This window comes from Danio rerio, chromosome 21 (genome assembly GCF_052040795.2).
Source record: "Danio rerio strain M-AB ecotype USA chromosome 21, GRCz13ab, whole genome shotgun sequence".
In the NCBI taxonomy this organism is placed as follows: domain Eukaryota; kingdom Metazoa; phylum Chordata; class Actinopteri; order Cypriniformes; family Danionidae; genus Danio; species Danio rerio.
In genome coordinates this window covers 39,694,137-39,717,874 of record NC_141041.1, presented here as the reverse complement: position 1 = coordinate 39,717,874, position 23,738 = coordinate 39,694,137, and the positions used below count along the sequence as shown (strand labels likewise).

The following is a 23,738-nucleotide window of genomic DNA, read 5'->3' as shown; positions in this document are numbered from 1 at the left end:
ACTTATCCCGCACATGTTTTACGCAGCGGATGCCCTTCCAGCCGCAACCCATCTCTGGGAAACATCCATACACACTCATTCACAATCACACACTACGGACAATTTAGCCTACCCAATTCACCTGTACCGCATGCCTTTGGACTTGTGGGGGAAACCGAAGCACCCAGAGGAAACCCTCACGAACGTAGGGAAAACATGCAAACTCCACACAGAAATGCCAACTGACCCAGCCGAGGCTCGAACCAGCGACCTTCTTGCTGTGAGACAACAGCACTACCTACTGCGCCACCGCATCACCCCGTAATAAAATCCACATCATCAGGACTAACTTTTTCAACAGTCTCACTTACATTTGACACTGGAAGCACATTTTACTCATACAAACTCATCGGTATGCCATCCCTCAATTCTGCCTTACGACTCTGTTTATTCACACTAATCTGGAAGTGATCAGCCACCAGCAATAAATCTTGCTTTCTGCATACGTTTATCTGCTCTACTGTTGGGCTTTTGACAAAGTTTTGCAAACTTAACACCTCCATCACACAGATAAGGCAAACTAGTAGTGTGATATTCCTCTGCATAAAATAAAACGCAAGTGTCACCACCAAACACAAGTAATCACAACTTTGGATCCCAAAAATTTTCTACAGCATCTCAAATAATTATTTTGAGATCCCGGACGAGCCCCCATTTAAATGTTACGGTTATTTAAGATGGAAATGCTAGGGTTACAGCAACAGTGTTGAACTGTGTGGACAGTGACCTACATGCTGCTACACGTAGGATTTGCAAATGTATTATACACACTAGATTAGAAGTGTGTGCCACTCATCATAAGTTTTGTTTTACGTTTTGGTTAGTAGAATAGTTTAGATAGGGCGTAAAAACGCTGAAGACTTTTCTGTCTTATTAGATAGTTTAAAAATTGTGGATTTTCAGTTAGAGTTGTTTTGTTATATACTTTTCTTTGGCGCCAATTTTGTTTACCCTTTCTCTTTATTACAACCATTTCTTTTCTTTATTTTGCATATACTTTGTTATCATTTACTCACTTTGTAAAATAAATACGATTATTGAGGCATATTTGGTGGTTTGTCTGCTCAATTGCCACCACCATTCTCAAAAGGGTCACACAGATTTAAATGTTACTGTAACCCTAGCATGTCTATCTTAAATAACCGTAACATGCACACTGGTGGTGGTGTGGAACGATTGTGAAGCGATTTGGGTGTATGGCCATACATGATAAATGCGCTTGATAAATAAATACACAAATTAACACATTTTTTGCTGCAGTGTTGTCATGTAAACAAAACCTTAAAGCCCTTGCGGTTTCTATTTTTAGGCACATCACAAAACCTCAAGCAACCTAAAGATCTGATCTTCATAGCTAATGCATTTAGAAGAGGTTGATGTAAATAAATGCACGTTTCTTTCATCTCACACCTTCTCGTCCAACCCCACTGCACACATCCTTAGCAGCTGAAGGACACCCGAGCCATAAACATATACATACATGGCATCACACACCGACACATCCCTAAGTATGAAAGTATTGCATGGGAATGAACGCGTGTGTATTCGAGCTGAAGCGCATGGTAAAATGGGCCGGTGAAGAAGCGGGTCAGGGTTAGTGTATACGCAAGGTCACGTTTAAAACACACGGGTTGGAAGGGCCCATAAATCAGCCAGTGCATACGGCTGCCCTCCGCACTGCCTGATTTAACACCTGCGCCCAGACCTTCCTTGTCAGGCCCGGCATTCTTTATTACCCGCCTCTGCTCACTATAGCAGCAGCGCAGATAGAGTTCACCTTTGAAAGAGCCGCAGTAACTCTCTCTCTCTCTCTCTCTCCCTCTCTCTCTCCTTCACTGGTGTGCTATCTATCTCCTTTCTCTTTTCCTCTCTGCCCTATGGTCACAGTTCAGGGAGTGGTCAGATATGTAAGGTAGAAGGGGAGACGGTCACGTACAGGAAATTGACCATTTAATGCTTCCTTTTTGTAGAACCAAAAGCAGAACGCAACTGTGTCAACGCATGGCATGCGTGTGTGGTCTCAAACTGTTATTTTTGGAAGTTAGAACGTTTTGTGGGTTTCTTTTTCTTCAAAATGCTGCAATTGACACATTTAATAACATATCCTTCAGCAGGAATTGCAATATTCTGCCTAAAATTATTTACAATCTTTTATTCATACTGGGCTGCACGATGGCGCAGTTGGTAGCACGTTTGCCTTACAGCAAGAAGGTCGCTGGTTCGAGCCTCGGCTGGGTCAGTTGGCGTTTCTGTGTAGAGTGTGCATGTTCTCCCCGTGTTGGCGTGGGTTTCCTCCGGGTGCTCTGGTTTCCCCCACAAGTCCAAATACATGTGGTATAGGCTAATTTGGTAGGCTAAATTGTTCGTACTGTATGTGTATGAATGAGTGTGTGTGGATGTTTCCCAGTAATGGATTGCAGCTGGAAGGGCATCCGCTGCATAAAACATATGCTGGATAAGCTAGCGGCTCATTCTGCTGTGGCAACTCCAGACTTATTAAGGGACTAAGCCAAAAAGAAAATAAATGAATTTATTAATATTCATTTATCAAAAAGTGCTTGACATTCAAAGTTTACTCTTTTAAATTGTTATTATATAGCATGATATATATATATATATATATATATATATATATATATATATATATATATATATATATATATATATATATATATATATATATATATATATAAATAGCCTCATAGGCTTCTTTATATTAGCGACATAACGCCTGCGAATTAGATAAAATACTTCGGAAATAATGCCGATGAGAGTAAATGAGCAAGACGTGCTGGATAAGTTGGCGGTTTATTCCGCTGTGCTGACCCCAGATTAATAAAGGGACTAAGCCAGAAAGAAAATGAATGGATGAATGAATGAATGAATGAATGAAGGCCTAGTTATTGCAATAAACAGTAGTTTATAGGACTATTTCTTTTTAGTAAGTAAGTGATGTATTAAGGTGTGCCTTTTTAACTTCTAATGCATCAAATAAAGTCTACGATCCAAACTTTTTATTAATTCAGACATGTTGAATTCTTCTTCCATCATTTGCTGCATTTCTAAATTGCACTGTTAGTCATTTTTTAACAGGCTTTATCTATTATTTTCTGTAAAGCTGCTTTTGACCATTACAAGTCCACACTAAACGGTTATATGAGACGTGTTTAAGGTATTATATGCAGCATCCTTTATTTTTTCTTTTAGGCAAGGAGAGATCTCAACTTAAGTATCAAACTTAATGGGAAAATGTGCTTTATTTATTATAAAGCTTGAAGGATCAGAATTAGTACTCGGTATCGGCTGCAAAAATGCTGATGGGAGCATCCCTAGTAGACATACAGAGGACAATATAAAGGAAACAAAAAAGAAAGAGATGTATCATAGTCACAAAACGTACAATCAAAACTAGAAAGGGTAAATAACTTAAATCTCAAAGAAGTTACTGAATTGTTCTTGAGATTTAGATTTGTCAAATAAATCAAGAAATTGACCCCAAGTAGCTAAAAAATTAGTTTAAAAAAATATGAGTCTCTCTATCTGAATAACATGTTATCATGTCAGAAATCCAGTTGTGGAATGAGGGCGGTAAAGATGATTTCCAATTGTAAAGCACTAGTCTTTTAGCCACGACCATGCCTTGCATTAAAAACTCTTGCACACCACTGTCTTCCACTGTTTGCTTTCTTGTGACTTAATAATTGGTCACACTTTATTTTGATGGTCCGTTGGTTGAATTTAAGTTACATTCTCATTGTATTCTCATCTCATTAGATTATAAGTAGACTGTTAGGTCGGGCTTAGAATTGAGGTTAGGGTTAGGTTGTGTAAGCTGACATGAACTTGCAAATATTTTTATAGTCAGTTAAATGTCTGTTGAAGGAGCAGTGTCAACATAAATTAAGCAGACAGTCTACTAATACTTAAATGGACCATCAAAACAAAGTGTTACCGAATAATTATATAGGTTAGTGTATGCTCCATTCATTTTTTTGTATGTGTAAGCTTTGGATTTAATTAAAGAGCTATTATGGCTCAGAACAATGTTTTTTTTTTCTGTCTAATCTGTCCAGGTTAGACAAAAGTAGCCATGTAATGAGCAGGATAGATGACATGCAGGGGATTTTATCGGCAGAATGAAGTATTCAGGTTTAAACAACAGCTTATAAGCCTGTCTGGCTTTATTGTGTGATAACAACGGCCTGGATGTGCATTATCCCTTACATAAAATTTATTTACATATACAAATATCAAACCATTTTTTTGTCTTATACTATCAAACTTGAGCTTTTTGATGCAGAACTTACATAAGTGGACAAATATCAAAGTTTTTGATGTGTTCAGATGTACATTTGTCAGATAGATCACTCCTCCAAGCAGTTGCGAACATCCTTCAACTTTTTTGACAAATCAGGATCTTGGTTATAATATATGTTAAATAATAGAGCTCACCGGAGGTTGGGTCGTTTGCTCTTTTGTCATCTGTAATAGAATCTTCCTTTCCCTCATTTCTTCTGCTGTCGCCAGGCCGGAGGGGCCCGGAGGGGCCCTCAGGGGGACAGCGTGCACAAGATGGACTCTGTAGCCAGGGGCCCAGAGTGCTAAAATGCAAATTCACTTATGATGGATGATAAAGTTGGCCATAGAATGATGGATCGTAGGAGTTAATGTTGAGAATTGAAGTGAATGCATTTGTTCTTGATGAGTCAAAAAACCTCAAAGGTACTTCAGTAACATATTAGCTTGTGTTATTATTCTATTAAACTGAAAATGAATGAAAACAACCCAAATTTGAAGGCTGTTTTCAACTTTTAAACACAGCACTGAAATATTTCATGCCACAGCAAGCTCATGCCGCCCAGTACGCCCACAAAGCACTTTTGTGCGTGTGTGTATGTGTGTGTGTTCCTTGCTCGACTTGTCAGGTCCTCCCTAATAGCAGCTTTAGGAATAAGTCTCAAACATCTGACCACTTTGTCATAATGCGAACGTGCTTGTCAGCAGGTCTGTGAATGTCTTACAGGATAGTTTAATTATAACGTCAGGCCGCGATACGCATTCTCCATCGACTGAGTGGCAGGTAGTCGCTCCGCCCGCCGTTCTGGAACTGGGAAGAAAAAGAGAAAGTCAGTACTGTTTGATTACCGCACCTCTATGGTCCGTGGGCTCCAATTGTTCTCGATGAGGCAAAATGCGAACGCTACCGTTAAAAGAACTTCGGCAAAATTCCTGTCACAGATGTAGCAGTTTCACGCCTCTCCTGTCAAGAGCCTCACGCTTCAGTGCCGTTTCCGTCCAAAATGTAGTCCTTAGCATTGTTCTGCATTTCTTCCTCAACAATAGTTCTCAAAATGATGAGTGCTATTATTTGCCTGCTAACACTGACACATAATTGGATGGTGTCTCCCTTAATCTGAGCTGTTAGGCAACAGCGTTGTCAAAATGCTGAACAAGTTATGAGATTAATTTCCTATAGAGCATTGTGAGCTTGTCACTCACAAAGTGCTCATAAATTATTTTAGGGCCGCGCCGAAAGTTTGCACGTCACCTCAAGATGAGTTCAGAAAGATTCGGCTTTCAAATAAAGTCACTCCGTGAGGGCAGTTGCCAAGCAGATTACAGTTTGTGCTTGGCAAATTGATTATTATAAGGTTAAAAAATAAGCACGTTCCTGTTTATCACAAAGCCATGTTCAAATATTCATGTGAAATGATGTCATTATAAAGTCAGCACATTGTGGCAAACTTGTAATTTAATTAGCATTCGAGCTCCACACTTTAAAGTTGAACAAACTCAAAGAAAAAAAAAAAGATTGAAGCTGCGAGAGGATGTGAATGACAGTGTTTTAAAAAAGAAAAGTCGTTTTAAATAGAAAAAAGCTCAGTAATTGTATATTTAAAAAAATATATAAATATAACTTACCAAATCGATCCTAGATCTATTTTTTTTTATAATTTTAGCAAATTCTCACCTGACATTCATGCATGTACTTAACTCAAAAAATGTTATGAAATATTCCCAGTTTCTCGTAGAATATTCTGAAGTTCTTCAAATAAAAGAGGTTGATTTTTAAGGTAGGGCTGCATGATATTGAAAAAAATCTGGCAATATTTTTTTTTTATCTGCAATATACATTGCAATATAAATACAGTTTAAACACCAGGCAACTTATAGTTTTATTTGGAAAGTCTTTAATTTAGATGATTTTGTAGGGGAGTGAAATATATTCAGTCATTTATTAATCTGGGGTCGCCACAGCAGAATGAACAACCAACTTATCCAGCACATGTTTTACGCAACGAATACCCTTCCAGCTGCAACCCATCACTGGGAAACACTCATACACTCACATTCACACACTACAGATAATGTAGTTGCTTACCCAAACACTAACACTGCTTCGTGGCTTTCTGTTGTATTTTACGTTTTATTATTCATTTTCTGTACCCAAATACTGTAAGACTCTCCACCGAAAACCACAAAGCAGTGTTAGTTTCACTTTAATATTGGCTCTATTTTGTTCATTTATGACTGTAGATTGTTTATTATATGCATATAATAAATGATGTTAAATTTATTTATATTTCTCTCCGGGGCGATTTTTTTGTTTCCTCTAGGATTTTTTTCCTGCTGTTGTGGCAGGGCTTTTACACAGATCTTTATGCGTTATTTCGATGACAAAAGTCGAGATCGCATTCATGCACTGTAAAACTCAACAGTCAACTTTATCAAATGAAATGAGTGTAGTTAAGTCAAAATGGACGTAGAGTTAATTTTACTCATTTGAAAAGTTTTGAGTGGTACGGTACGGTTCGGTTTGATACGCTTTTATGGCCATTTCCACTTTCAATAAGCATTCCAAACCAAACCGAACCATACCACTTTTTCGGCATCCTTTCGAAAGGCTACCAAAAACGAGAAAGGGTACCAAAGGGTGGGGCTAACGTGCAGCTGAATGCTGATTGGTTACAGAGATACGGCAAGAGCTTGTGGAGCTAGATAAAATGTAAACAAAGGATCCGCCATGTTCCAATACACAGCCGAGAGATTACATGGATATACTCTATGCATATAATAACGAGCCATGGATGACCCGGGCTCAAACAAACCTTGTCGTCATCTTGATGAACAGACACAAAGCCAAGAAGAACAAAATCTGCTGTGTCCTGTTGTTGCTTTACGAGCCCGTCTAAAAGTGTGAGCGGTATTTGCTTTCTTCCGGAAGCTCGCAATCGCGTCTATATTTGAAATAACGAACTTTTTGAGCTGATGATAATAATGTGTGCGTGAATATTGAAGTGTGTCCGTCATCTGATTCATTCAGAAAGAAAAGGACAAGCGCGAGAGTGAAGTGCGGAAAAAAAGGAGAAACTCAGCAAAACACAGGAGCAAAAGTGTTTTAGCAACCTAAATCATGAACAAACTGCCATGTTTATCTTTTCCTTTTGGACTATTATGAACTGGGAATGACAAAGTCACTTTCTAGCAGAGTTTACATGTGCTGGTGAAGATTACAGACACAGTTGAGAGGTTTTCTCTGACTGTTGGCTTTATTGCGTGTGTTTTTGAACTCAAATAATTACTAAATGTATAATGTGTGTAGTTTTTCTGTAATTAATAATATATCAGAAACTGTAAGGGGCTGTGTGTGTTCATATATGTTGCATTTATATATTTATTTTAAATAATTACAGCCTTTTTTTACCACGTCATTGATCAGCGTTTATAATCAAATCATGTTCATAGAAAAAATAGTAATAAACATTTATAAACATGTATTTATGTGTATAAAGTATCTGTTTTGTGAGAAGTGCTTCTTATATTATATATACTCTATTATGGTCAAATTCTGCAGTGTCTTTACAAATCTCATGTGTTTTGGATACCTGAGGATTCAGGTCAACTATATTCCCAACTCCACATAGTATATCTTGCGATTTGTCTATTGCGGATGCACACATTACGATATCAATGCTGAAACTATATATTGTGCAGGTGTACGTGTCAGTATTGAACTCCAGAGACATCATAAATCTCTGATTTATGCTGTTTAATTGAGTGACGCTAGTTCAGTAAATCAAAATAATTTGTTTCCGATGTAGAATGGTGTGCTATTAAACCAATTACACACATTATCAAGCCACACTTGATTCTGAATATTGTACAACCACTCCTCTGGGACTAAAGCCAATGCTTGTACTGCAAAGTATGCTAAGTTCAACTTCAATATTCTCATCTTGCCATTTCTCTCTCTTTTTTTCCACATGTGACGATGTTGCTGAATGATCGTGGGCTTCTTCACATCAGGTAAGTGAAAATTGCATCTCCCTTCCTCAATCACAGCCACAGTCACACGTCCCAGACATCTGTTCTGTTTAAAAACACACATCCAAAACGTCTTGTTGGTGAGGAATGCAGAGAGAGAAACGGACGAGGTCTTGATGTCACAGCCTGAAAAATGTGCCATTGATAGGGGTTAAGAGAAATGTCCACTTCACAAACGCTTGCTCCTTTTTTAGAAACAGGTGCTGCGTCGCATTTCTCCCCTCAGGCCTCCTGCAGCAGATAATGCACGCTATGACATTTGGTCCAGCTTAATACACCTCTTTGTCACAATCGCCGGCGTAATTGTCTTCTATAGAGCGGCATGCTTTTAATTAAAGTGAGTGGTAGGCTCTGACAGAAATGATTTATTTCATGCACTCCGCTATCGGCTCGCGCGCAAGCATGCATACGCGCAGCCGCAAAACACGCACGCCTCCGAGTGTCTCGGCGCACGGGGCAAATTAATTACAGCAAATCAAATTAAACAACGCCACCAAATCACACTGTCTATCTGTGTGTGCCGTGGCAGCCCCAACAAGAAGTTTATTAAAACCAAGCAGGAAAAAACGAAGGAGAGAGTCAAGCATGGAGAAGAAGCGGCGACGGTTGGATGGAGAGGGCGACTCAATTAGGGAATTATTGCATCGTGTTTGAAGTATGAAAGTGAAAATTTCACTGACTGTTATCGGTGTGCGAGAGCGTGTCCCTTTTCCTCTAATTGTCAAGCTTAGGTTCAGAGGTTAAAAAGCATTAGGGACTGAAATTCTATTTAACAATATTAGTCAGTTTATTTCTCGTTAACAATGTTTTATGATTTATTGTCATTTTATTTAACGAAACAATGTTTCATGATATAGTCATCTTATTTGACAATAGCAATGTTTCGTGTTATAGTTATAGTCATTTTATTTCACAATGACACATTTCATGATATAGTTATAGTCATTTTATTTCACGATAACAATGTTTCATGACATATTTATAGTCATTGTATTTCATGATAAAGGTGTTTTATGAAATATAGTCATTTTATTTGACAATAACAATGTTTCGTGATATAGTTATAGTCATTTATTTCACAATGACAACATTTCGTGAGATAGTTATAGTCATTTTATGTCACGATAACAATGTTTCATGATATAGTTATAGTCATTTTATTTGACGATAACAATGTTTCGTGAGATAGTTATAGTCATTTTATTTAATGATAACGGTGTTTCATGATATATAGTCACTTTATTTGACAATAACAATATTTTTTGATATAGTTATAGCCATTTTATTTGACGATAACAGTTTCGTGATATAGTTATAGTCATTTTATTTGACGATAACAGTTTCGTGATATAGTTATAGTCATTTTATTTCACAATGACAATGTTTCGTGATATAGTTCTAGTCATTTTATTTCAAAATATCAGTGTTTCATGATATAGTTATAGTCATTTTATTTCATGTTAACGGTGTTTATTGAAATATAGTCATTTTATTTCACGATAACAATGTTTCATCATTTAGTTGTAGTCCTTTTATTTCACAATAACACTGTTTCATGATATAATTATAGTAATTTTATTTCACGATAACAATGTTTCGTGATATAGTTATACTCATTTTATTTCAGGATAACAATGTTTTGTGATATAGTTATACTCATTTTATTTCATGATAACAATGTATCGTGATATAGTTATAGTCATTTTATTTCACGATAACGATGTTTCCATGATATAGTTATAGTCATTTTATTTCATGATAACTGTTTCATGATATAGTTAGTCATTTTATTTCACGATGAGAATGTTTCATGATATAATTATAGTAATTTTATTTCATGATAACAATGTTTCGTGACATAGTTATAGTTATTTTATTTCACCATAACGATGTTTCATGATATAGTTATAGTCATTTTATTTCACGATAACAATGTTTTATAATAGAGATATAGTTGGGATCACAGTCATTAAGTCAATACTTGTTTCAGATATTCCGAGCAACATATCAAACAAGACCAAGCGTTTTATGACATAACTTCATGTTGCGTACTATTTTACTTTATTTTGGTTGTGGTTGTGGACATGGGTGGAGGCAGCTCTAGCACTACACAAGTGACTGTTTAAATGAATGAGGGTGGATATTGTACACGGCATTATTCTTTACCTACATTCGCAGTTTCAAAATGGTATGGAAAACAGTTAATCTAAATTTACAGATAAAACTTCACCTCAGATTGCTGACCTGATCAAACTACATGTGGCACGTCATGATTTTGCCAAGTACTCTCTGATCCTGGATTAAAATCTTTGTTGATCCTGGAACATCATTTGTGTTCGAAAATGCAATCCATACCTATTCCCTAACCCCTAAACCCAACCATAACTGTAAATTATTCCCAAAATCAGAGGGAAATAATAGTTGGATAACAATCATGTAGAAGTAAACTTAACATACATTGTAAATGTATCCCTCAATTCTGATTGGCTGGTTGGAATTTTGTTCCAGAATCTACATAGATTTTAATCCAGGAACATGTCCTACTTATGAAATCAGGTTGGCGCTGCAATTCCTTACTTTAGCTTCATAAACAGCACACCTTATCCCGTTAGTGATGGCCACTTATTTACAGTACATCTCACGGTATACATGGAATTAAACATGATTAAGTTTGACAATTTATTCTGTGGTAACGACATAAACCAGGGTACCCCACAGCCCTATTTAAATAGTCTCTTTTTAGACCATCAGTAAAATGTTGTTTGTGCTTTTAAATAATTTTCATTCCAGTTACAATTTTTTTTCTTCATTCTTTCCAAAGTAGCATTAACACAATTGATTGGAGAGCCATATAAGACGTAGTCCAGCTGAATGCACACCAACTGTTTAATTGTCTTAGGGGACCTAAATTAGCCCAGTTCCTTCCCATTGCTTTGTCTCTGATCGATCCGGGGAAAAAGAAGAACTCACTACATGCAATCGTTCCTTCTGGCTTAAATATACCTATTTCTTGTCATCTGCGTTCGGCGGCTGAACAATTGCACTCTTAAACAATAGCCTTTCTTCGGTCCAACGGCACTGCGTTTGAAAACATCCTGTTATTCGTTGCAATGTTATAAAAGTTAATTAATTGTCCCATCCTGTCTGCTTGGGAGGTACAAATGCAGGACTCGGAAAAAGTGATTAAAGTGCTGCAGAACAGCAGGAAAAACAAACAGCAATCTGTCATTTGAGGTTCAGCTCTTTGTGTGGCGGCTTTTGGGGATGGCGCACGACAGCGATGGAGGAAATAATTCGATTAAAAAAGACAGTAATCAAAGTCTTTGTTTCGTAAGTAAGTTGCAATATATCAAGCTTGAAGTCAAGTCGAGTGAAGACCTCAAGATTTGCTCTTTGTAAAAGACTGTATATTTATAAATGGAATGAGTTTTGAAGGGCTTGTTTTAGAATTTTATTATACCAGTATCATTGTATTAAGGAGCTTTAAACTTTTTTTTATATAATTATATTAAGGAGCTTTTTTTGTTTTAAAAGATAAGAAGGACAATTAAAATGGTCTATACATGAATTTCTGTTGTTGTTGATGATAACAATTGGCTTGTAAAATATTTATTCAATTCAATTCATCTTTATTTCTATAGTTCTTTTTCAATGTGTCAAAGCAGCTTATTGTAGTAGTTATATTATTACTATTATTATTCATCGTTCACTAAATTAATAAATATTTATTTGCTTATATTTTAAATATATCTTATATTTATAAATGTATCTTCATATATGTGTATATATATATATATATATATATATATATATATATATATATATATATATATATATATATATATATATATATATATATATATATATATATATATATATATATAAAAAATATAATATAATATATGTTTTTTTTTTTACAAGTTTTGTACAATCATTTTATTTAGTTGTTTTAGGGCAACAGTATCTCTAGCAGAAAAGGACCCTCCACATCAAAAGCACATGATTCAGCAAACGTTTGAGAAACAAATCACTTATAAACCAACATCCTATGCTGCTATGTGCATCCTGTGTGCTATGCATGTTAACAGTGCAGTGGCTTGATTACTTTGTATCCAAAGAAAAGAAAGATATCCAAAGATGTCTTTTCAAGTTGTAAAGAAATCTGTTTTGTCAACTAATTAAGATCAATGATTTATTTGAATTATTTAGCCTGACATGTTTAATGTTCCAAAATATTTTAAATGTTTCTTAAAATATAATATCTTGTGTTCAATTGGAAAAAAGTTGTTGTTTTTTACCCAGAAGAAAATATTTGAGAGCAGTAATCACAATATCATTAAACCATGATATTTTTAGATATTTTGTCAGAATCTTATCTTCATCTTTAACCAGCACTTGCCTATTCCTCATAATGAATAAACACTGTTTGTTAAATTTGTAAACAATTTTCTGATTTGCAAAACACAACTTGCAAATAAACTTTTTTTATGCATTGGACACAGATATTTATCATGGTGTAATTTCAATGTCAAAGCAAAGGCTTTAAATGAACACACACATGAAATACTTGGGTAAATGCTGGTTTTAATAAAGGCATGATGAGAGTTTTTTTTTTTTATCTCTTTTTACTTAACCTTCAAAAAACAAACAGGCATTGTTAAACATATACAACAATATATCCAAGCAGCATATAAAAAACAAAATAGCACAAAATAATAATAATAATAATAATAATAATATAACATTAAATGATAATATAAATGAAAATACCTACAGGGGGGTCAATCCATATAAATTTGAGCTTTGAAGCATGTTTTTACCTGTTTTATGGATTTAAATACAATGTTGAAATCATTTTAAAATGCTGTGAAACAGGGAGAAACTTCTTTTTAAAGAGATGAGAGTAATTTTTTTTTCACTCGCCTCATAGTGAACACTGTCTTGTTTCTTGTTGCTGTACTGCGTGCACAAAATGAAAGATTCTCTCTTTTGGGCCACTCCTGTGATTTTTAATTAAATAAGGGTCATGTGTATAGTCCACCTCCCACGTTTAAAGGAATTTAATCTGGAGTCAGGACAGAAGTGTGTGTGTATATGTGTGTGCGCGTCCCTCAGTCTCAGCCATGTCACTCATAGCCGTGACCCACCGTACCCCAGGGCTGCGCGGGTCGGTGTGAATGGAGCTGTGTGTGTGAGATTGAAAGTGAGACAGACTTGCACCTGCACCCTTAATAAATGTAGTCAAGCAACCTGGACATCTCTCTTATTCCCCCTGTGTGTGTGCGTCTCACGGACAAACACATATTTACAGATTTCTTACTGGTATGATTGTTGTACACTAAAAGCCACTGAATCAGAAAGTACAATATTAAACAAATAATCTCAAGCAAGTCCATATGGAGATAAGGAGGTAAGGTAAATGCTTCTGATTACAAATCAAAGATGTCTTGCAGAATTTATTTTGTACATGAAAATAATTCTTTATTTCTTGCTAAAATGTCCTTTAAGTCTCAGTAACTACTGTAAAAAGGAACTAAAAGTGTTTTAAGTTGTACCGTAGATTTCATTTTACCTACAAACTGCTTGGAAATTGTTTGTTGAATCTTGTTTTGAATAATCTATATACCTATACACTCACTGGCCAGCTTACTAGTATGAGGTTGCCTTACAGAGCCCACTTTGCCTTCAGAACTGCTTTAATTCTTTGTGGCATAGATTCAACAAGGTACTAGAACTATTCCTTAGAGATTTTAGTCTAGATTGATGTGATAGCATCACATAGTTGCTGCAGATTTGTTGGCTGATTATCGAATCTCCCGTTCCACCACATCCCAAAGGTGCTCTGTTGGATTGAGATCTGGTGACTGTGGAGGCCATTTGAGTACAGTGAACTCATTGTCATGTTCAAGAAACTAGTCTGAGATGATTCGTGCTTTATGACATCGTGCGTTATTCTGCGTTATCTATAAAAGGATGGACATGGTAAGCAACAATACTTAGGTAGGCTGTGGCGTTGACAATGCTCAATTTGTACTAACAGGCCGAAATTGTGCAAAGAAAATATTCTTCTGACATCAACATGGGGTTTGCACCCACAGCCACTCATTGGATACTTTATCTTTTTCAGACCATTCTTTGTAATCCCTAGAGATGGTTGTTCGTGAAAGTCCAAGTAGATCAGCAGTTTCTGAAATACTCAGACCAGCCCGTGTGGCATTATCAACCATGCCATGTTCAAAGTCACTTAAATCTCCTTTCTTTCCCATTCTGATGCTCAGTTTGAACTGCAGCAGATCGTCTTGACCATGTCTACTCTACATGCCTAAATTCACTGAGTTGCTGCCATGTGATTGGCTAATTAGAAATGTACATTAACGAGCAGTCAGGGCCTACTTACACTATGCTATCTGAACTGTGCTCAGGCCCGTTTCTCAAATCGTTTGAGAAGTGTGAGTGCTCTGAATCAGGGTCAGGCACGGTTCACTTGGCCGACCCTGGCCCGGTTGGAAGAGGTGTGCCAGAGGGCAGTTCACTCGGGCTTTGGCGTGGTACACTTGTAGTGTGATTGCAAAGCGCGCCAGAGCCGCAACTGAAGTCGAGACGTTACTTTTAAAGGACTGTTTCATACGGATTTATTAATCATTCTTACTGTTCAATGAATGCAAACTGTCGAAGATTATTAAAGACGCAAACCCCTCACTGCACGATAGCTGCACCTTCAGCAAACCTCCTAATTCCTGCAGCACGAAGACTTTATGATTGCTTATGAGCGTCAAAAGTGGCTGATCTGTTCTGCAAAATATTTGACTGTCACTTTATTTTAATGGTCCGTTTGTTACATTGCATCTACATATCAACTAATTTTCAGTTGATTATAAGTAGACTGTTAGGTTAAGGTTAGGTTTAGTATAAGCTGACATGCACTTGCAAATATTCTTATAGTCAGTTAAATGTTGAAGGAGCAGTATCAACAGATTTTAAGCAGACAGTCTACTAATACTCAATTGGACCATCAAAATAAAATTACCTTGAAAATTATTAAAACGATATTAATCTCTTCAAGTTTTTATACACATACCTAGATACTGAGATGTGGCTATTTTTAGAAAGCTTGTAGCATTATGCAGGTGCCATAAAATTGCAGCGCTTAAAGATTTATGCTCATAATATCGGTGTAAAGATTTAATTAAAAGCAAAGACTATAAGATGCATGTAATTCATACAAGGCAATTATTTCAATTTTATGCTGACACCATTACCATAGAGACTCGCGTCATGTCAGACGCCCCCCTCCCCTTTCCCTCCACTGTACACAACTACACTTCATTTAGCCTGTAGTTTATGCTGATCAATGGCTGGCAATTACAGCTCAAACCTTTTTGAAAACCTTTCGAGAGAGAGAGAGAGAGAGAGAGAGAGAGAGAGAGATACAGAGAGTATTATTGAAAACTCCTGAACAAATACTGTGTAATTGGCTCAGGCCAGCAGGGTAATTGGCTTGTTCAAAGTGCGGGGGGGAAAAAAAGCAAAGTGGAACCCATAGAGGGGAAAGTCAGGGGAAATGTTAATATTGCACTATTGCTTAAAAATTATGATGACATCAGCAGTGAGCGGCGTAAGGTGAGCGTGAATGGAGTGTCGACTTCAGACAGCAGCAGGTAAATAAGCATATCATTAACAAAGGATTGTTAGCGTGTATTTTTCTCAGAGGCTAATGTATTCAAAGAGGTGAGCGGAGTGGAGGAAGAAAGGGAGTTTTGCGCTGAAGTGTCACTATTGGAGTGGAGGAATAAAGGACTAAGTAATATCGCGCTGAATAAGGGCTTCTGCTCTCTCCGGAGGTCAGGGCCTCCCTGGTGGCTGGGTACGAGTGGTGGGGGGCGTGATAGCAGGCCATGCCACGATATAATTACTTAACACTGAATAAACAAAGAGAGGCTCATACATAAACACACACAAACTTCGTAGTCATACAAAACACTGTTTGTACTGCAATAGTGAAAGATATAAGGGTTATATATTCACTATACAGTTGAAGTCAGAATTATTTGCCCCCTTTTAATTTTTTTTCTTTTTTAAATATTTCCCAAATTATGTTTAACAGAGCAAAGACATTTTCACAGTATGTCTGGTGATATTTTTTTTCTTCTAGATAAAGTTTTTTTTTGTTTTATTTTGGCTAGAATAAAAGCAGTGTTGAATATTTTTAAAAACATTTTAAGGTCAATATTATTAGCCCCTTTAAGTTATTATTATTTTTTTTGGATAGAGATTCGATACAAAACCTTTGCCTAGTTTACCCTTACCTGCCTAGTTTACCTAATTAAACTGGTTAAGCCTTTGAATGTCACTTTAAGCTGTAAAGAAGTGTCTTGAAAAATATCTAGTCAAATATTGTTTACTGTCAACATGGCAGAGATAAACTAAATCAGTGATTAGAAAGAGTTAATTAAACTACTGTGTTTAGAAATGTGTTGAAAAAAAATCTTCTCTCCATTAAACTAATATTTTGGGGGCTAATTATTCAGGGGGCTAATAATCCTGACTTCAATTGGATAAATATAAAAATACTCATCTTAGAGGACATCACTAGACAGTTTTAGATGTCTCCACCAACTCTGTGGTCAGTTTTGTCCCCAAAGCGGAGCTAACAAATACATACACAAACCAATCCCTCAACCTAAGTTTTCCTTATGTGCCAGACCTGCACATGCATGCACACCTCTCACTCATGCATTTGAAACCGGCTAGACGTATTGAAGAGAGCAAGGGAGAAAAAAAAGGAGACAGGGGAGGCTGTATTAGTTTTGACCTCCTCTGGGTGAGCTGAGAAAAAGAGAGATTTGATTAAATGGATGCCCAAGGGTCGTGACCCTGTCTAAACACACTGCAGCCCTCAGCATTAATCAAATAATCCTCGAGAAATGTTGACCAGCGCGACACTCCCCACCTTCCAATGCATATACACAACCTGGGGATTTAAGAGTGTCGGTGTGTGTGTGCAAGTGTAAACAGTGGCCTTGGTCTGAAAAACCAACACTGATTTATGCAACCTGTTTTTTTTACACAGTCACATGCTATTCCTAAGGGAGAAGGACTGTAGCTTTATAGTATATAATTATGGGAAAACGACGTAAAAGCAAGCCTAAAAGGGTTGTGAAGTTGTAAAAACACAACTTATGTCTCTCAAGACACGATAACACAGCTCAAGATTAGGGAGGAACTAAATATAACCAAACATGATACATCTAAAAGCAATTTCTGTGTGTATGCTTAATTCCCTACTCTGAGCCAAAATGACTCTGGTCAGCCTGGGTACCCAACAAGCATTTTTTGTTTTTTAAGGATGTTTAATAGATGTCTACCAGACATCTAAACATAGTCTTCTTGGCTAAAACAAGGCTAAATTTGGGCTGTCAGTGAAAATCTAATAGAAGTCTAAGAATAGAGTTCAACTAGACTAGTTATCAAACAAACAGATATAAATGACTACACATATAAAGTGTGTCTAATCTGTCTATGTGATGACTAGTCTAGTTTTGGGCTATTCTTAGATGCCATTCAGATTTTCACTGACAGCCCAAGTTTAGCCTTGTTTTAGCCAAGCTGTCTATGTTTAGATGTCTATTAGACATCTTTTAAAAACAAAAATGCTTGCTGAGTACCTAGGGTGACCAGATTGGTTTTGGCTCAGATTTCGTTTGGATGTCTATTAGACATTTTTTAAACACAAAATTGTTTGCTGGTTAGTCTTGTTTGTTAATGGCGAGGATATAACCCTACCATCTACAAACCTCCCATGTTGGTGACCCGGATTCAAACCCCACATATGCGGGTTTTAGCAGGGTTTGCGAGCATCAACAACTCAAGAGAAAAAAGATCATGTTAGACTACATATTCTGAAAAGGAGATGGACATAGGTCATTGTGTGCTGGTCACACAATAGGAATTAGCCAGGCCAAAAATACGGTCTGATTCTTTTCGCCACTGAGTGGCTTTTGACAATGGATGCTGTCTGCCTGCCGCAGGCCAACAGAAATTAGAGCAAAGACCAGCACTGTCAAGTGTCAGAGCCAGAGAGCCGGACCTTTTGTGATGTTTCCAGTGAGATTAGGGAAAGTGCGCTTCATTGAGACCTTGGATTTATCAGTAATTATCATGCCGCTGCTTCCACACAAACTTAAGCCTTCTGGGGGCAAACGGGGGTGGCGACTCGCTCCCCGTTGCATTTTATTTTCATTAATCATAGACATGTGAAGTCTTAACTAAGCCCCCCCGAAGCTGGCGGACTATTGGCATTCTCACTGACTGGACCCAAGTATGTGACACAAAAAAGTGTTGGGGCGGTGTGCATGAGAATATTGTCTGTTCGAATAGCTGCCCCATTGGTGTGCATTCATTCCTCTTTTATTTGAGCGCAGGAGCTGTGGGAGGGGGGTTTAGTTAGGAGGGCTAATGTGGGTGAATTACGAGGGAAAACCTCTGCAGCTGAAGGCCTGAGAGAGAATGGAAGTCAACGGGAGAATAATGGCTGGTGTGACAGTCACGCCTGGGGCAATTCGTCTGTCCTCTGTGCATGCCGCTCACTAAACAGTTAAAGATTCACGAGAGGAAGGTGAGCGCGTGTGTGCGTAACAGCTCCCTGGGTAATAGGACTACGGCGCAATCGCTGGAACAACAAGGTTATTCTTCAGGACGTTATTATGACATCTGTGTGCTAGTTAAACAGCTTGCGAATATGCTGATAAAACTGGGAGCTAATTTACAGTGCCATAAAGCCAACTTCACCTTCAGTTATTATCTGAAAATATTTATTACGGACTGTTAAAAAGTCTGAAATTAAATGCTTTATGGCCATTTATTCACAACGTAAAGCAAGCAGTGGCCCCTACGGTTATTATGAGGCTGCTGTTTGTTAAAAACAAACTGAAATAATATAGATAAGAGCATGGTGTGAGGGAAGGGAAATTTCTGTGCTCTTGGGTAAACACTGGTGCAGAATCAATTCACTAATCTGTCCATTCTCTCTGATTGAGGCCCGGTGCAGGAAACGCAACGTGTTCACCCTTTTCCTGTCTAACCTTTTCTCCTTTCCAGCACTCCGTTTTGTAATTTTATATATAGAGCAGAGGCAGTCGTGAAAGTCTTAGGTCATTTGTATTTTCCTCAGCATTTGCAATACCTTGGCAGAGTCTTGAGTACCAGCTAAGAACCCCTGGCTATGTGACCCTAATCTTGAAAGCAAAGATACATTTTACTCTACCCCAACCTGTAGATGGAATAATTGCACCAAAGACGCATCCCTGCATTGACTTTTCAGGAACATTGAGGCTTGGAGGACTTCTCCACATTATCGTCTTCACTGGAGACGCTGCTTAAAACGCTAATTAAAAACGAAAGTGGTGCAAATTGAAAAGCGATATGAGAGATACCCCTTTGATATTTCCAGATATCAGTTAGTTCTGCTTACATAAGCTCACATAAACAGCGTGCTGACTTCTATCTCTGCCTTACAGAGTTTCCTACTAAAGAACATCGTTTCCCCGAATGTGTGCGAGGGGGAAAGTGAGACTTCTGTGAAAGACAAGAGAGATTATGCTAATCGGAACGCTTTTTGATTCTACGTCCCCAGGGGTTACTCCCGCAATGGTTATTTACTTATCGCGCCATCCAGATAACTGGGAAAGATAATGGCCCCCACTACATTTCACTGGCTTCATTTCACCACTAATCCTCTTCCCCTCCAGAGTCGATTCCTCTTTTGTCCAAGTAATGAGCTGTAAAATTTAATAATTCACTTTTTCTTTCTTGTGTGGAGTCAGTCCTGAGGTAGGTTTGAATGTTGAAGTTATTTGGTACAAGTCTTAAACTTGCACCAGTGTAAGTAGATGGGAAATGCAAGTCGTGCAAGGTTACAAGTTGATAGCTTCCCCCTTTTCCCCTAACTTTTCTTGGACCGAAATTGAAGACCATATCACAAGTGGAGAGCACATTTTCTTTAGAGATCAGTGCTGAACACTTTTATTTCCATGTGTTGTTGGACAGTTAAGAAATGTTGCTTGCACCACATAATGATGGCAAACCAAACTGTTGTTGTTGTTAACACTATCTGACACAATCTGTTGTTAGTTCCTGATCACTACCCCATTTCCACCAAGGCAGTTTCAGTGCTGGTTTAGAGCCAGAGCTTAGTTCCAAATCAGTTCTTTGTCTTTCGACATCCAAAGCACCAGGTCTGAACCAGGAAACAAGGTTCTTAAGTAGCACCAATACATTGGTGGGGTAGAAGTAAGAACTGCTTGTCTCAGGGGATGAGGGCAGGGTTACTGTGACTATTAAAACAACTCCTAAATTTGAAATAGCAGTGAAACATAATGCTTAACACATATTATCTGTCTATTCAAATTATGGCACACTGCATGTTACATGAAACATGTTATTCTTCATCCATTGATTTCTAAGTCTATACAAATTACAATGGGTTGTTGTTATCGATAGGTTCGCAAAGTTTCGTAACATTATTAACAATAGATCGTTGACGCCATGTTTGGATGTGGCGCTTGTGTGTTTGTGTTGCTGGTAAAAAGAAGACTTATGCAGTCACACTTGGATCTACAGTGGCTTTCTAACCAGTAAAAACGCAAAGTAGTTCTTAAAAGGCTCGGCAGAGGAACCACTTGCTATGAAGTGGTAAAAAAGGGGAAATTAAGGGTGCTTTCACACCTAGACGTTTGGTTCGTAACCTTTCTCGTTTGCCTAGTTAGCACAGTTTGTTTGGCATATATGAATCCAGCAATCAGTCTAAAGTTGCCTGAATGAGGTGGTCTTGGCTCGATTGAAACTAACTCTAAAGTGGATCAATTGCAGTGAGAAAGCAAAACGATCCAACGAACCAGGATAAATGTCAGTGTATTACGGTTATTTAATAGCCATATATACAGCTAACAGTTATATAAAGAGAAGGGTGGAATGTCCTACCGGTCTTCCTACTGGTAAACATGCGTTTTTATGTCGATCTCGAAAGTGAAAGCATGCTAAAATATTACAGAGTGCTGTTTATCTGTTAGGATAATTAGTCAAAATTACTTCTCCATAACTTTGGTCCATTTAGAAACTTTGCTGTGTGAAAGTGAACCGCACCAAGAACAAAAATAAACATTATAGCAACTTTAATCCCTGTTTCGAAACAAAAGAATCGATCTACATGTGTGAAAGCACCCTTACAACAAAGGGCCATTCCATAGTATGATTTGATCACTAATCGGCAATGGTTGTAATTGAGTGGAGTTTAATGACTAGTTGTTGTTAGAAGTTTTAAACTGGACATCAATGATCCTGGATAGACAAAGATTGTGGTTTTGTGTGTTGAGTCATTGCATGAAAGGCTTCTTACTTTGAGACTTTCATTTGTACAGCAATTTTGGTTTGATCCTCTTGCCTGGAACCAAGCACAGCTGTTATGGTCTTATCTGACAGCTTGATATCTGGTCTATGATATATAGTGGATGCCTTTTCGAATGGTTCCTCCTGAGCATATATATTCTAGTTTGTTTGCTCATGTGATTCAGATCCTCTTTCCAGCGCCATAAACTGATTCTCGCTGAGTTGCTCAAAGCAGGGAGGAGGCATAGGGATGAGATGGTATGTAAAAAGAAGTGATGTTTTTGTTTTCTATCACTCTTCTTTTTTCCCTCTGCTATACTTCCTCAGATGCCCATCCCCCACTCAGCTGGTTTGGCTAAATGGATACCTGTAATTCATCTTTGCACTCCGTGTCAAGAGCATTTATGTGGATTCAGAGTGTTTCTCCTTTCTCTCTTGCTCTACCCCCCTATTCTCGGCTCTCATTCCAGCTTCTGATCCCAGACAATGAAAACAATAGATGGGAGCCTCTCTTTCGCTCGTCTCTTTTCCCACACCCCACCATTCCCATTTCATGCTCTGCCTGTCGGGACTCTTTTGTGGACGGCATTAATTCCGGCCACGCTGGATAAACTTTCAGGAAAAACAATACAGTCTTGTATTTGTTTATTTATTCGTTTAGCCATCCTCCGCTCCACCACCATCTGCCTAATGTATTAACATAACACAACTTTCATTCCCATCAGTATTTGCATATAATGCCCTCGGTTTGTGAACAAGGCCTTTAATTTTTTTTGTGTATAGAGTCACATGGTCATTTATTTGAGGGGTTGCGTAGGTTGGAGTGACATCAGTAGCTTTTGTGGTGCTCACTAGAGGCCCAGAGCCGTAAATTCCACTTAGGGGTCCACCCTTGTGTTCGGATTGCTCAGAGCTGAGGGAAATGGGTTGGGAAAAAAAAGTCTGTTATCCTAGCAGTGGCAGTATAGTTACGAAAGGATGTTTATATGGCTGGCCCTGTTGATGTTAGATTAAAATAATGGAATTTGACCATCTTATGCAGCCATTTCAGGACTGTATCAAGAACGGACCAGGTTGCTGCATTGAATGTTTCTTTTTGTTGAATGTTAACATGTGCTAAATGCACTGAAAATCTATTGGTGAGGCCAGATTTTTAAAAAATACTTGTTAAAATACTTTCTGCTTTCATAACTTATATGGAGAGACAATTACATAACGTTTTTACATGCTCCTGTAAAGAGTAAACAATGTTTGTTTAAGCACACGGATTTACCTAATAAACATTGGAGTCTGAGACTGGACCAGTTTGTTTCCCCAGTGACGATGAAAGAAATCTGAAGGAGGAAGCCTGTCATTTATTTATTTACTTATTAAGATTTTATGAAAGGATATATAATATTATAAAAACTTCACTTTGAACAGAGGTTTAATGTTTCAGAGTAGCTATTTAGCAGTACAGTGCAGTACAGTATAACATAAAGAAATGTTACTGTATTCTTTTAATGCAATTTCGTAAGCATTTCATTGGGATTTTCTAAGCAGTGTTATGATTAATCACAATTATTTGTGTTTTGTTTGTGTTTGTCACAATCATTTTGTGTTTTGAGATTCATTTAGATGACTCCTTTAAGAAAGATTGATCGCAATGCTACATTTAGGTTCAATTCCAATTCTACCCATTAGCACTTACCCCTACCCTTCGTTGTTCACACCAGACATGGATGAGGCATTAATCGCTAGTGATTTACATGTAAAGTCAATGCAAAGACATAAATAGACATTTACACGATTTGCGCAAAGGAGACATCACTAATGAAGTGGTGTGAGTTTTCTTAACGCGCTAATCGCTAGATTTGGAAAAGCTGTACTACAGCTGACATTCGCTCCGCATTAACCAATCAGGAGCTTTCTCTTGTAGGGGTGTGATTATGATGATTATGATGTTGGTGTCTCGAGTGGAAATCCTCTTGCCGACACCGGATAACAGTTCA

The 23,738-nt window shown here is 37.6% G+C and overlaps 1 protein-coding gene and 1 long non-coding RNA gene across 5 annotated transcripts in view; both read left to right on the top strand.

The window, feature by feature from the left end:
• The window catches only part of dacha (dachshund a), a 302,853-nt gene that overhangs the window by 35,221 nt on the left and 243,894 nt on the right, over positions 1 to 23,738 (top strand).
• On the top strand, positions 6,650 to 11,893 carry LOC147838918 (uncharacterized). Its single transcript, XR_015520629.1, has 3 exons — positions 6,650 to 9,220; positions 9,389 to 10,106; positions 10,190 to 11,893. It is a non-coding gene; the product is annotated as an uncharacterized LOC147838918 (long non-coding RNA).